Genomic DNA, 13,206 nt, shown 5'->3' on the forward strand with positions numbered 1-13,206 from the left:
CCTGGAATTCATTAGGTCACCTGAACCAAATCGGGTGTCAACCGTAAGAACGGTGGTTGCATAGCATGGTCGAAGACAGGACCTTGTGCCAGACTGAAAAACTATAGGGTGAGCTTTACTATTGCTCCTACCAAGGATAGTAATTGCATCCGACACGTTATAGACCATAAACAAAAGCATGTCACGGGACATTGCCTTAACAGTTGCTTGTTCAACGCTTTCCTTTACAACCGGACGGTAGTTTACCGAAAGGTAATATACGGAGAAAGTATACTGGACGTGTTGTTTTTCCAATACAAGGTTAGCAAGTGGGTGACACAAAACCATAAGTTTTGAGCTAAAATTTTCAAATCTGAAACCCACAAAACCCACAAAAACAATTTGCAAACACCGGTGAAGGGTTATTCCGGAAAACTTATCTAGGGTAAAAGCTAGATTTAATTTTCAAAAGATCAAATGTTTTCATAAAGATCCAATTTCCTTAAAGGATCTAAATTTTCATAGTCATGTGGGACTGTAACCACATCGCTATTATCATTGTTCATACCGCCGTATAAAAATCACTGATGTACAAAGTGTGAAGAATAAAGAAGTGATTCTAGTATTTTTATTTCAAGACTATATTGCTTGAGGACAAGCAACGCTCAAGTGTGGGAATATTTGATAATGCCAAAAACGAACATATATTTCATTGCATTATCCCTCAAGAAAGACAAGCTTTTAGTTGCAATTGTTCTATTTACAAGTGATATTCGTTTAAATAATAAAAGGTGAAGACAAAAGACAGATTCGACGAATTGAAGACGCAAACGACCAAAAAGTTAAAAAGTACAAATTACAATCAAAGTGGTTCCAATTATTGATAAGAAACGTCTCAAAATTACAAGAGTACAAGACGCAAAACGCAAAATACAAGATATTAAATTGTACGCAAGGACGTTCGAAAATCCGGAACCGGGACCAAAGTCAACTCTCAACGCGCGACGCAACGGAGCAAAAATTACAAGTCAACTATGTACATAAATATAATATAATATATAAATAATTCTTAAAATTATTTATATATTATATTTATTTATTAAAACGTCGGCAAAACAAGAAAACAAAACCATGTGACTGGAACCAGCTGCATGGCCTGAAAGAACAAATGTCATGCGGTCGCATGACCCCAATATGCTGGCCACATCTATAAATTTCGCGTGTTTTGGCCAAAATAAACACATCTTTTTCCTCATCCATCTCTCAATTGAACTCCACCTACCCCCACCTACTCGCATAGTTATATATTACGACACACACACACACACACACACACACACACATATATATATATATATATATATATATATATATATATATATATATATATATATATATATATATATATATATATATATATATATATATATATATATATATATAAATTAATATATAATATATTTAATCTTTAAAATTAATTAAATATTATATTATATTCTCGTGCATAGTTTGATTTGTAATTTTTGCACCGATGAATTGTACGTTGACGCTCGACTTACGTACCGGTTCCGGTTTTTCGAACGCCTTTTCGTACGCTTAGAAAACGTGTACTTTACGTTTCACGACGTGTACCTTTATCAATAATTAGATTTAATCATCGATAAACTATCTTACCCGAAACATAACTTATACATTTGATTAGGAAATAGTTATTGTAGTTTTCGATGACCTAATAATAGGACGTCCTATTAAGTTATAGTAGTTTTCGATCGGTTACGGATGGATATTCGGATCCGGTTCGAATATTCGATTTCGGTTCAGATTCGGGTATTCAGATCTTGTTCGAATATTCGGGCCCGGCTCAGATAATCGGATCCATATCGGGTTTTCGTATACAGTTCATACATTCGGGTCCGATTCGGATACTCAGGTTTGGATCTGGTTTTCGAGTTTTAGGTGTATCCTGATTCAATTTTTATTTTTATTTGATATAATTATAGATACCCAATTAATAATTTAAATTAAAAACAAATATGAAATAAATATAATTAAATTTCAATATATTATTCTCGTAACATAAAAAACACTAAACATAAATGATTCGTAAAAACATATAAAGACTTCAAATAACATTTAACAAAAATGTATAATTAATGACAAACAGTGCATAACGTCTTGGATTGGCATCTATCTTCATCAATCCTCAAGTACCACCTACAAATAAATCATCCATATATTATATAAGCATACACGTGCACGTTATAAAAATTAACCTTAAATCTTAATTATTACAAGTGTAACAAGGACATACCGAGATAAATGTACAAGGCCAAGCAATAGACGCGCCAAGGACATACCGAGCTGAAAAACAAAAACATACCTGTAGACGAGCAGTAGCAATAGCAAAACCTTGCACACCCATACATACGGGCACAAACTAAAGCTACGAAAGTAAAAAAAAAAAAAAAACACATATTAAACAGGATGAAAGTAACGGAATTTAAGAACATCAGTAAGAGATATGTTTAGATGAACAAAATTTAAACCACATTGGTTTATAGGAAAGGCGTTTGCAGACTACACAACCCAACCTGAAACAAACAAAAACAACTGAATATACCATTATGACCTTCCTCACCCACTCTTTTTAGCCACACAAGCACCAACAAGTAATGAGTCCAATAGAATAAATGATCAACTTTACCTCAGTGATAGAGATTTGATTAATTGCCATCAGATCATAAATCAGATAACGTCTTTCTTGTTTACCAGTATCTGGCACAGTATCAATTATCATCTCACCTTTAAGACCCCATACAACCAAGCCCAAATCTAACTAAACCACGACAATCAACTTTAAAAATGATCCCGATCTTGTGACCCTAAAAATGAATGTTTAAAACAAAAACTATAATAAATTTCTATATTAGATCAAATGATGTGAAACACTAAAGAGAAATCTGATCACACAACCATTTTAAATACTCATGAACATACCTTGAAACATGTATAGAAAGCTTATATGTAATATATAAAAGACTACAAAAGAAAACACTTGGTTTATACGATGAAGATACCATGGACCACAGCAACCACAAGGCGATTGAAACATAATCCGGACATCTTATCAGATCCAACGAACACGAGTATGAATAAAAATTTCCCATGAGACAGCTGCACAACACAATCAAAGTGAAACCCATTAAATGTATAACAATACCTAATCTGATTTAATCAAAATAAACTAAAAACTTCCATGTTGAGATTGATACAAAAAAATTCATAACATATGGCTGGGACTTTCTAACGGGTTGACTTGTTTGACCCTTTTCCTTTTAGCTAACTTTTTCAACATACCCATTTCACCCGCTAGAGATAAAAGTAACAGGATTGTCAATTTCGCCGTTAGTTTCTAAAACAGTTAATACTGTCCGTTTATTATACATACGAAATCACGGAAAGCACTAAAGAACCCTCACTGTAATGAAGCAACAAAGATTAAAAGAAGCACCTCAGATTCATAACCAATTTCCTTGAAGCAACTGCAATAGTGACCATCAATATCTATCAATATCTGTTGTGAGTCACGCAACATATCTTCAAAAGCCTACATATGGAAACTAATAAATAATGCAGCTAAAGTGAACACCACTAACAAGATGGCCTACAACTTTAAAGTTTTAGGACTTCCAGCAAACAAAATAACGAAATAAAAGTATTAATTAATACTAATGTTAATGTTAGTAATTAATTAATTAGTTAAATATATTAAAATACTCACCAAAGCAAGCTGAGGCTTCTCGCCTGTCACGAACTCCTAGTCTCCTAGTCTACGATTGAAGTTATCAGCCATCCCACAATCAATAACCACCATAAAAACTGATCCATAAAAACTGATCCATAGATAGCAAAACAAACGGAAAAAGTAGAACCGTAAAATATACCACCATAAAAACTAATCCATAGATAGCAAAACAAACGAAAAAAGTAAAACCGTAAAATTTAATATTACCTTTCAGCAGAAAAAATTTCAGGATCAACCAAAAAGAAATCGGCTGCTGAATATTGGTTTGCTTCTAGATTACTGAATCGTGAAATCATTTTGACAGATGAAAATTGAATCTTCAAAACCCTATTTGCACCTACAACCAAAAACGTCACCGAGAAGTGATAATCGAAGGCGTCGTCGTTTAGGAGATGAAATTGGCATATTTGAGGTCGAAATTAACGAACCTGAAGTACAAATCGTAATGATGCAAAGATGAATCCGTCAGATCTGATTTAAAAACTTGATACACGCATTTGTTTTGACGATTCTTCATGTTAGATTAATATAAATCGTTACAATCCGTTTATCCTGAAAACAGATCCGTGATGAAAATTTTGAGAGGATGATTCGGCAGGATTTTTTTTTTTCGTGGAGTGAGGGTGAAAGTTTGAAACCCTAAATATAATTGGATGTCAAATGTCAAATGACCCGTAATTTGAATCTGATGCTCCGTGTGAAAAAAATTAAACTGGAGTACAAGGATATAAACTAGTGACCCGGTTATGTCAAAAAATATAGTGTAAAACATGTTGAAGTATTTACAAACCACATAAACAAAACATGTATCATATCATAGCCTGTGTATACTACCATGACTCCTTATATGATAAAATATTTACATTATCAACAAACAACTCTACAATATTTTGCACAATACTACACAATGTGGTACAAATGTAATTCCATAACATTTCTTGTCTCAAAATTCACTTACAACACATGGGTATTGTTTGACATGTTTCTTTTAGTTAAACTCAATCTACACCCAAACCCATCACTCCAAGCTAACTTCAAAATCATTACAACCTACCGTTTAATGTGCTATCCATTTAACACCACCAATTTAGATCATTTACAATTGACTCCAATTGGCAAAACCTACAAATAATTTCAAATATCATTGAAAAGTTATAAGCAATTGGCATAAGGAATGAATATTTACAAATAAAGGTACTAAACTTTCTTGACAGTATGTTTTGGCCAACCAGTCATATCAAGGAAATGCTAAAAAAATATATTGGAACAAATACAATACAACCAACAATATTTACAATTTAAAAAATATATATATAGACTGTTATTAGAATATGACTGATACTTGCAATAATTATAAACATATGAATCGTATACCTGGTGGTAGATATGCTTCTTTTGTATAGTTAAAAACCTCCCATAAGGAACCAAAGTTAAAATTATAGACGGGATCATCTCATGAAACAAATCTCTCACATAAGCATTTAGATTTTGCGTATGATATAGCACAAGTAAGTCAATTAAACATTAATCAAACACCACATATATGAGTTCAAATTCTATAAAATAGTACTCTGTAAATGTAAATGGGTCAATACATATATGGCATATTAAAAAACATATCATAATGAGTAGTTCAAGATGGGTCTATAATATTTTAATACAATATTATATTAGTTCATCATGTCATATAAATTCAGATAAAATGAACACATTGCAGAGAAAAAATTTATACTAAAGAGAAAATGTGTTAATACAGGTATGACATATTATAAAAATTAGTAAAGGATTACAATAAAATTTTTAAAGGGATATGGTGAACATACTGAAGTGTGTTTCTTGTTTAGGTACACTTAATAGTAACTATTAACCATTAGGTTCCCTCATCTATCAAATAGCAACAATCATTTATCAACAGGGGTGGAAAAGTTGTTCAACGAAAAGAGCTAAACTCGGCACCACCGCTGCCAAGTCCAAAGACAGCAGTGAAGCAACTACAAAGCAACCAAAATCATGTGGTTTTGCATAAGAGAACATCAGTAAATATAAAGCAACCACAATCACGTACAATCATAGTTTTCACTTGAAACTTCACTTTGATCTCTTAATTGTAGCTGCAAGTTTAAGCCAATTATTCACAATCTTTATGTTTAAAAAAAAAAAAAAAAAAAAAAAAAAAAACTGTACAAATTACCTAACTACCTAAAACTTGAATAATTATCTCTGTAACGTGTTGTATTCCAAAAGCAAACTCCGGAGTACATGAGCTTAAAAAATTTATGATTACATATAACAAATGTTCAACAGTGTAAGTGAAACAAACTACCTCTCATTCATAGATTACTATTACTATTTTACTATTAAGCTTTATAAGAACATAGAACTACCTCTCATTCATAGATTACTATTACTATTTTACTATTAAGCTTTATAAGAACATAGAACTACCATTTTCAAACCAATAAGGCGTCTTCACATTCAACTTCAAAAACAGAATCAAGCCATCATGTACTTATTACAAACTGATTCCAAATAAGTAATATACATACTGTTATGGCAACCAACAGAAAATGACCAACCAATTTAGGGCAAGCAAATAAACTATAGCTAAACAAAATCGTCATTAGTGTATGCACCCAGTACCTTGAATTTTTATGAATCGGAAAGTCAATGTCATCATCCTCGTCATGAAGGAAAAAAGATGCTTTCATAACCTGGAAGCTTTACAAAAAAATTATCCATTATAACTTAAAAAAACACCTTGTGAACTCTATCTAGCTTCCCTACTGGCCTATTTTAAAGTGGGAAATTATAGAGTAACAAATGTATTTGTCACCTGATTTTGTGCAAATTGCAAACAACAGACTAACTGGAAATTCCAATATAGTTGTAAATTAATATCATATCATTGATCAACAACCATTATATTTTTTAAAGCATTACCTTCAACTCGTGTTTAAGGAAAGGATAACAAAAAATTATGTTGAGAAGCATTTGCATAGGAATAAGCTTTATGTTTTCTGATTCTTGTGTTCTCTTATCTCTTCAGCAAAAGTACGGCACCAGATGCTAATGTTTAAAGATTGAACAACGTGAGTAATAAAAAAGAAAGAAACGACAAACTATATCTATCATACATTAATACAATATATAAACATGCTTTAACATCAGCTATTTATACAATTCCTCTTTGAAAAACATACGCTGACCAAATAACCTACAAACAGAAACAAAAATCATAATTCACAATTCTTAAATATAAAACGATCATATTAACACTAATAAAATAACATAAACAATTAATAAGCACCTCTCAAATTTCCTTTCAACATCAAAAACTTCAGAAGGAAGAAGCAACTTAAACATGTACCGAAAAAAAAAAAAAAAAAAAAAAAAAAAAAAAAAAAAAAATAAACAAACAGTTAGGCCGTTGATAGTCGATTGCAACTAATAGGTAATAACTAATAACCAACTAACAATTAAACCACTGATAATTGATTCGAACTAATATTAGCAGTTGATGTCTCTGTTACCTACAAATCGTTTGTTTCCGCTTACCAACTGTAATTGGGCGAAATCCAAGTTGTCTCGGTTTCAAGTCCTTTTTTCAGTTAATCTAGTACACATGACGTTCCTAAAACGTAAATCAAACTCAATAAAGGGACCGAATAATAAAATGAATCGAACACTCGAAAGCACGATGTATTATATTATGTGAAATTAAGTAAAATAAAAAAAAATAAAAAACAGATGAGTAAACTTACAGTAGGTTGAAACATGGAGATTGCAAGCAGAGTCAAGTGGTGCCGGTGGTGGTAACATTAATAGATTCTACAGCAATAGTCCCTCGGGCTCGGAAAGTAATAAAGAAAATGGCTAATCCAATAGCAGATTCCGCACCTGTTGATGACGGTGGTAGCAGTAGCGAGAGCGACAACGGAGGATTTAGCAGCGGCGGTGGTCATCGGCTTCCTGATAACTCCTCAAACTACCTAAATTTGTTTAGATTCTGATGATGCGGCGGCAGAACTCAATTAGTTTTATGATGAAGTCCGCGCGTTGCGCGAAATTTCCTAGTGAACATATGTAACATTCATCACTACACTATTCTTAAGTTCTTATTGGTATCAAACAATGAACATTAAACAAATTGGAAACTTGAAGGAGGACCGGTGGTGGCAGCAACAACGTAGGCAATGCAGCAACATTCCCTGCAATTTTTTTACACGCAAGTAGAACAATTCTTGGTTAATATGGCCTATACCTCTTTCTCTAATAGGTAAACTGACTTAGTTTAACAGGAAGCAGTTTATATTTCATGAAAAATGTACCATAGTTGTATGAAACATAAATCATCATTCATTTAAAAACAGATTTTTTGTTTTCAAGTATTTAGTATCTGTAATCATCTCCAATAAGTATATTATTTTTACAAATATATAATAAAACATTCAGTTCTAACCTAAATGGCTGAATCCATTTGATCAGTTATCCAACAACAATACCACCACAAACGAACGTAATCAAAACACTTCTTCCTGACCCTTTGTTTTCAAAAATCTTAGTTTACACACATATAAAAACCTCACCGCCCAATAGATCTAAGACACTGGAAGTACACACCTTCATAAAGTATCAAAATCATTACTACCCATCTTATGAACTGACATATCACACTTAAAAAGCATTACCCATAAGCCTAAGGATCTAAAAATGAATTTTTCAAAGCCAAGATGCTAGATGAGATATAGATACATTCTAAGAAATTACATGACAATGTGGCGTATAGAACATTACCTAATAACTAATTGAGAAGCTGCCATTTGAGGAATTTTATTGTTAAGATTGAGCACAGAGATTAGTTGGGAGCACAATCAACATGAACCACAAAGATGACAAACACAAATGTGCAACAACAAACAAAACATACCATAACGTACAGGGAGAAATAGGAAACATAAGGGAAAGTAAAACGTATGTAACAATAACTATAGTCAAATGTATTACCGTATTAAGCTAGTTAAAAACAGGAAAAGCATATTCCAGGTATCACTGCATCTTTCTTAAGCTGCAAGACCCTCAGCCCTTGATAAGATCAATGTAAGTCAGAGAAGACATGAGACTAATCTCCTAAAGTTCGAGTGTGGGGCGTGAAACTTTCTGCAATCCCAACACGGAAAAAGCAGCAGCCATAGATAAAGGCGGGACACAATGACAAATGTAATAATGTATACGTGCTAATTCGCAGATTTGCGTATCGATTTGTTAAAAACAACATTAGAAGCAAACGCACATGATCGTCAATACTTGTCCTGAACTACTAATACTTATCATGATCCCACCACCACCAATACTTGTCTTCTCAATATTAGGACCTTAATAAAAGACAAAATTCAATAAATTAATGTTAATAATTAATATTTTAATTTTAATAATAATAATAATAATAATAATAAAACTTAATAAAGATAACATATTTGAATCAATTAAAAAACCACATTAACGAAATTTGTATGAAAATTTATGAAATCTCACTTTGGCTCTTTTCTTTATTATCATATGAATTATATTTATCATCTGAAATAACGAAAGAAGCGACACCCGCCAGCAATTATAATGCATAATAAACACTCAAAGACAAAAAAATAATTAGTCAATTTACTCTAATAATCAGCCATAAACTAAAAAAAAATATATGCAAAACCCTAAATTCACAAATTGATAAACCCTAAATTGAAACTCAAAAATGGAGGAACAGAAGCGAAAAAGAATGCATAATTTGAAAACCCTAACGTTTCAACCATACCGTCAAATCAAAGAAAGCATCTGGGAAAGAGATGACGCCAGAGACGATGTTGGTGATAGTGAATCTGAGAGTTACAGACGAAGAAGACGATGTTGATGGCGATGGCAATGGCGATGGTGATGGAGACGATGGTGGAAATGGAAACCGTATGAAGAAGTTTCTGGAAGACGCGAGGCAGGTGTATATCCCCTACATCACATAAAGCGCGATTACACATACGATGTGTGAGAAGCGAATGTTACCTACTTCCAAACTTACACTTGTACTACACCACATAATTTCCTAAATTTAATTTTTTTCCCCGGTAAAATACAAAAACATACCACGTGTTTCAATCGATTGCAAACAAGCCTTTCATCGCATCACTATCTCACACATAATTACGCCTTTTTTCAGATTCATTCATAAATTCCTTCATTCTCATCAAATCCATCCATCAAACGAACGATTTGTGTAACAATTAGGGTTTCAGAAGGCGTTTGAAACCCTAATCATCCCTTCTGGCTGCAAAATTAAATCCAACCCATGAATAACAACAAGTAATATCGGATGCTGATCTTCAATTTAGGCTATGCAAAAAGGTACCAATTCAAATTGCTCAAGACTTCTTTCCGATTTTGTGGTTGTAGGCTTCGTTCTTCGTTCGATTTTTGTTTTTTCTGTTATTTACAAATACGCTGGTTTTTACTTTCGTTAATAATGATTTTTTTTATTAGGGTTATTGAATATGTTTTTAAACACATCTAATTTGTTTTTCTACTTTATTTTGATTATTTGTTTGATTGTGATATGAATCTAAACCTTTAATGCTCCTTGATTTTACCCTTCGATTTACACGTCTCAAGCTATGGCACTTTTAAATTTGATACAAAATATGTACAGTTGAAATTTGTTATAACTATGTCCAATATCAAATTTTAACTCATTGACAACCTAAACTTTTGATATCCGGAAGTATGTAGTTTATGCCATTGAGCCATATTGCTTACTATTTTGTGGCTTTACGTGAATGATTTAGGTATTTTACAAATTTTGTAACAGGTCTGCTATGATTCGAATTCGGGTTACGTGGTAGAAACAGGTCTGCTATGATTCGAATTCGGGTTACTATGGCGTAAACATATGTTTTGTAGTAGGCATCTTTATACATTGAATAACCCTGATAAATGAACCACCACACAATTGGTTTTAGTTAGTTCAGCAGCGGTGTCCGATTCAGCCGACAGACACAGCGGTGGTGGCTGATTTGGCTGCCGTTTTGGTGGCAATAGTTATAACAAAGGTCCATCGGAAACGGGCGTAGGTCAGTATTATTCATCTTCTATATGTATTAGTTTATACATATTCGTCAATTTACGTGTCTGAAATTTAATTTTTAATAGGAAATCAATATATATGCATACTGAAAGGACCAGTTCATATACATTATAAACGATTCACAATAGTTGATTACATTGCGAGGTATTTGACCTCTATATGACACATTTTACAAACATTGCATTCATTTTTAAAAGACAAACTTTCTTTACATCGAAAATTGACAGGCATGCATACCATTTCATAATATCCACTATCCAACTATAAATTGATTTAATAATAATCTTTGATGAACTCAATGACTCGAATGCAGCGTTCTTCGAAATATACTATGAAAGACTCCAAGTAATATCTTTAAAATAAGCAAATGCACAGCGGAAGATTTCTTTAACACCTGAGAATAAACATGCTTTAAAGTGTCAACCAAAAGGTTGGTGAGTTCATTAGTTTATCATAATCATTTATTTCCATCATTTTAATAGACCACAAGAATTTCATTTCCAGTTCTCATAAATATACGTCCCATGCATAGAGACAAAAATAATCATTCATATGGTGAATACCTGGTAACCGACATTAACTACATACATATAAGAATATCCCCTATCATTCCGGGATCCTCCTTCGGACATGATATAAATTTCGAAGTACTAAAGCATCCGGTACTTTGGATGGGGTTTGTTAGGCCCAATAGATCTATCTTTAGGATTCGCGTCAATTAGGGTGTCTGTTCCCTAATTCTTAGATTATCAGACTTTAATAAAAAGGGGCATATTCGATTTCGATAATTCAACCATAGAATGTAGTTTCAATTACTTGTGTCTATTTCGTCAAACATTTATAAAAGCGCATGTATTCTCAGTCCCAAAAATATAAAGGGTAAAAAGGCAAATGAAACTCACGCATATAAATATTGTAAAACAGTTAATAAAACAGTTACATGTATTCTCAGCCCCAAAAATGTAAAGAGTAAAAGGACGAAAATGAAACTCACCATACTGTATTTCGTAGTAAAAATACATATAACGTCATTGAACAAGTGCAAGGTTGGCCTCGGATTCACGAACCTAAATTAATTATATATATTTATGTGTTGGTCAATATTTGTCTAACAAATTAGGTCAAGTCATAGTGTACCACAATCCTAATGCTCGAGACTAATATGCAAAAGTCAACAAAAGTAAATTTGACTCAAAATAAGTTCCAAAAATCTATACATGATTAATATATAGTTTAAATATCGTCGTTTTATATTTTTAAATATTTTTAAAAGATTTATTAGAGTAAATAATATAATTTATTTATTAATAAATAAAATTTTATATTAAATTTATATAATAAAATATACTTTTATATATATTAAGTAATAAAATTTATAGGGTTCATTTAATATCATAAAGATAATATGATATGTATTATTAAAGTAAGTTATTACACGTAGTAAAATATGTTTGTATCACATATTTATTTGATAAAATAATATCTATAATGATAGTAAGTAAAAGTTGTATTATTATGTAATAATAATTATTATTATAAAAATATCAATATTTATAATTACTAAGATGACATTATGATAAAACGATAATTCTAATTATGATAACTTTAATATTTACGATAATTTTTAATATTATCTTTAAAATAATAATTCTATTTAAAATAATAATAATAATGATATTTTATAGTAACAATGACATTTCTATTAAAATGATAATTTTTGTTAAAATGATAGTTTTAATACTAACGATACTTTTAATAATAATAGTAATGATAAAATAATAAGAACGATAATTTTATCTAAATCAATATCTTATAATATTTTAATTTCATCATGATACTCTTACTCATTATTTCCTAATCGTTTCGTTTAATAGCTTTTAATCGTCTTTTATATCGTGTTCATAATAATGATAATAATAGTAATCAATAATTAGGTGTTACAAATATTTGTTTTAATTACACTAATATTAATAATGATAGTTACTATAACATTATTAACGATAATACTTATAATTATCTTAATGATAATATAGTAATAATAATAATAACAATAACAATAACCATTTTTAAATAATGATATATATATTAATAATGATAATAATAATAATAATAATACTAATAACAATAATAATAATAATAATTGGATAATAATAATAATACTAATTATAACTTTAACGATAATAACGATAGTAATAATAAAAAAATAACAATTTTTAATGATAAATCCCTTTTATTGATAAAGATAATAATAATCATAATAATAAGATAAAACTAGAACGACGATAAAAACGACGATAATAAT

The 13,206-nt window shown here is 31.0% G+C and overlaps 2 long non-coding RNA genes across 2 annotated transcripts; both read right to left on the bottom strand.

The window, feature by feature from the left end:
• Nucleotides 1-2,024: 2,024 nt before the first annotated feature.
• LOC139847409 (uncharacterized) lies at nt 2,025-3,819 on the bottom strand. The gene is made up of 4 exons (XR_011759471.1): nt 3,761-3,819; nt 3,491-3,586; nt 2,291-3,153; nt 2,025-2,193 (listed from the first exon to the last, which is right to left on the bottom strand). It is a non-coding gene; the product is annotated as an uncharacterized lncRNA (long non-coding RNA).
• A 3,356-nt stretch (nt 3,820-7,175) lies between these two features.
• On the bottom strand, nt 7,176-9,003 carry LOC139850705 (uncharacterized). Its single transcript, XR_011760111.1, has 3 exons — nt 8,789-9,003; nt 7,546-7,992; nt 7,176-7,415 (listed from the first exon to the last, which is right to left on the bottom strand). It is a non-coding gene; the product is annotated as an uncharacterized lncRNA (long non-coding RNA).
• Nucleotides 9,004-13,206: the final 4,203 nt, after the last annotated feature.

This window comes from Rutidosis leptorrhynchoides, chromosome 5 (assembly GCF_046630445.1).
Source record: "Rutidosis leptorrhynchoides isolate AG116_Rl617_1_P2 chromosome 5, CSIRO_AGI_Rlap_v1, whole genome shotgun sequence".
NCBI classification, from domain to species: Eukaryota; Viridiplantae; Streptophyta; class Magnoliopsida; order Asterales; family Asteraceae; genus Rutidosis; species Rutidosis leptorrhynchoides.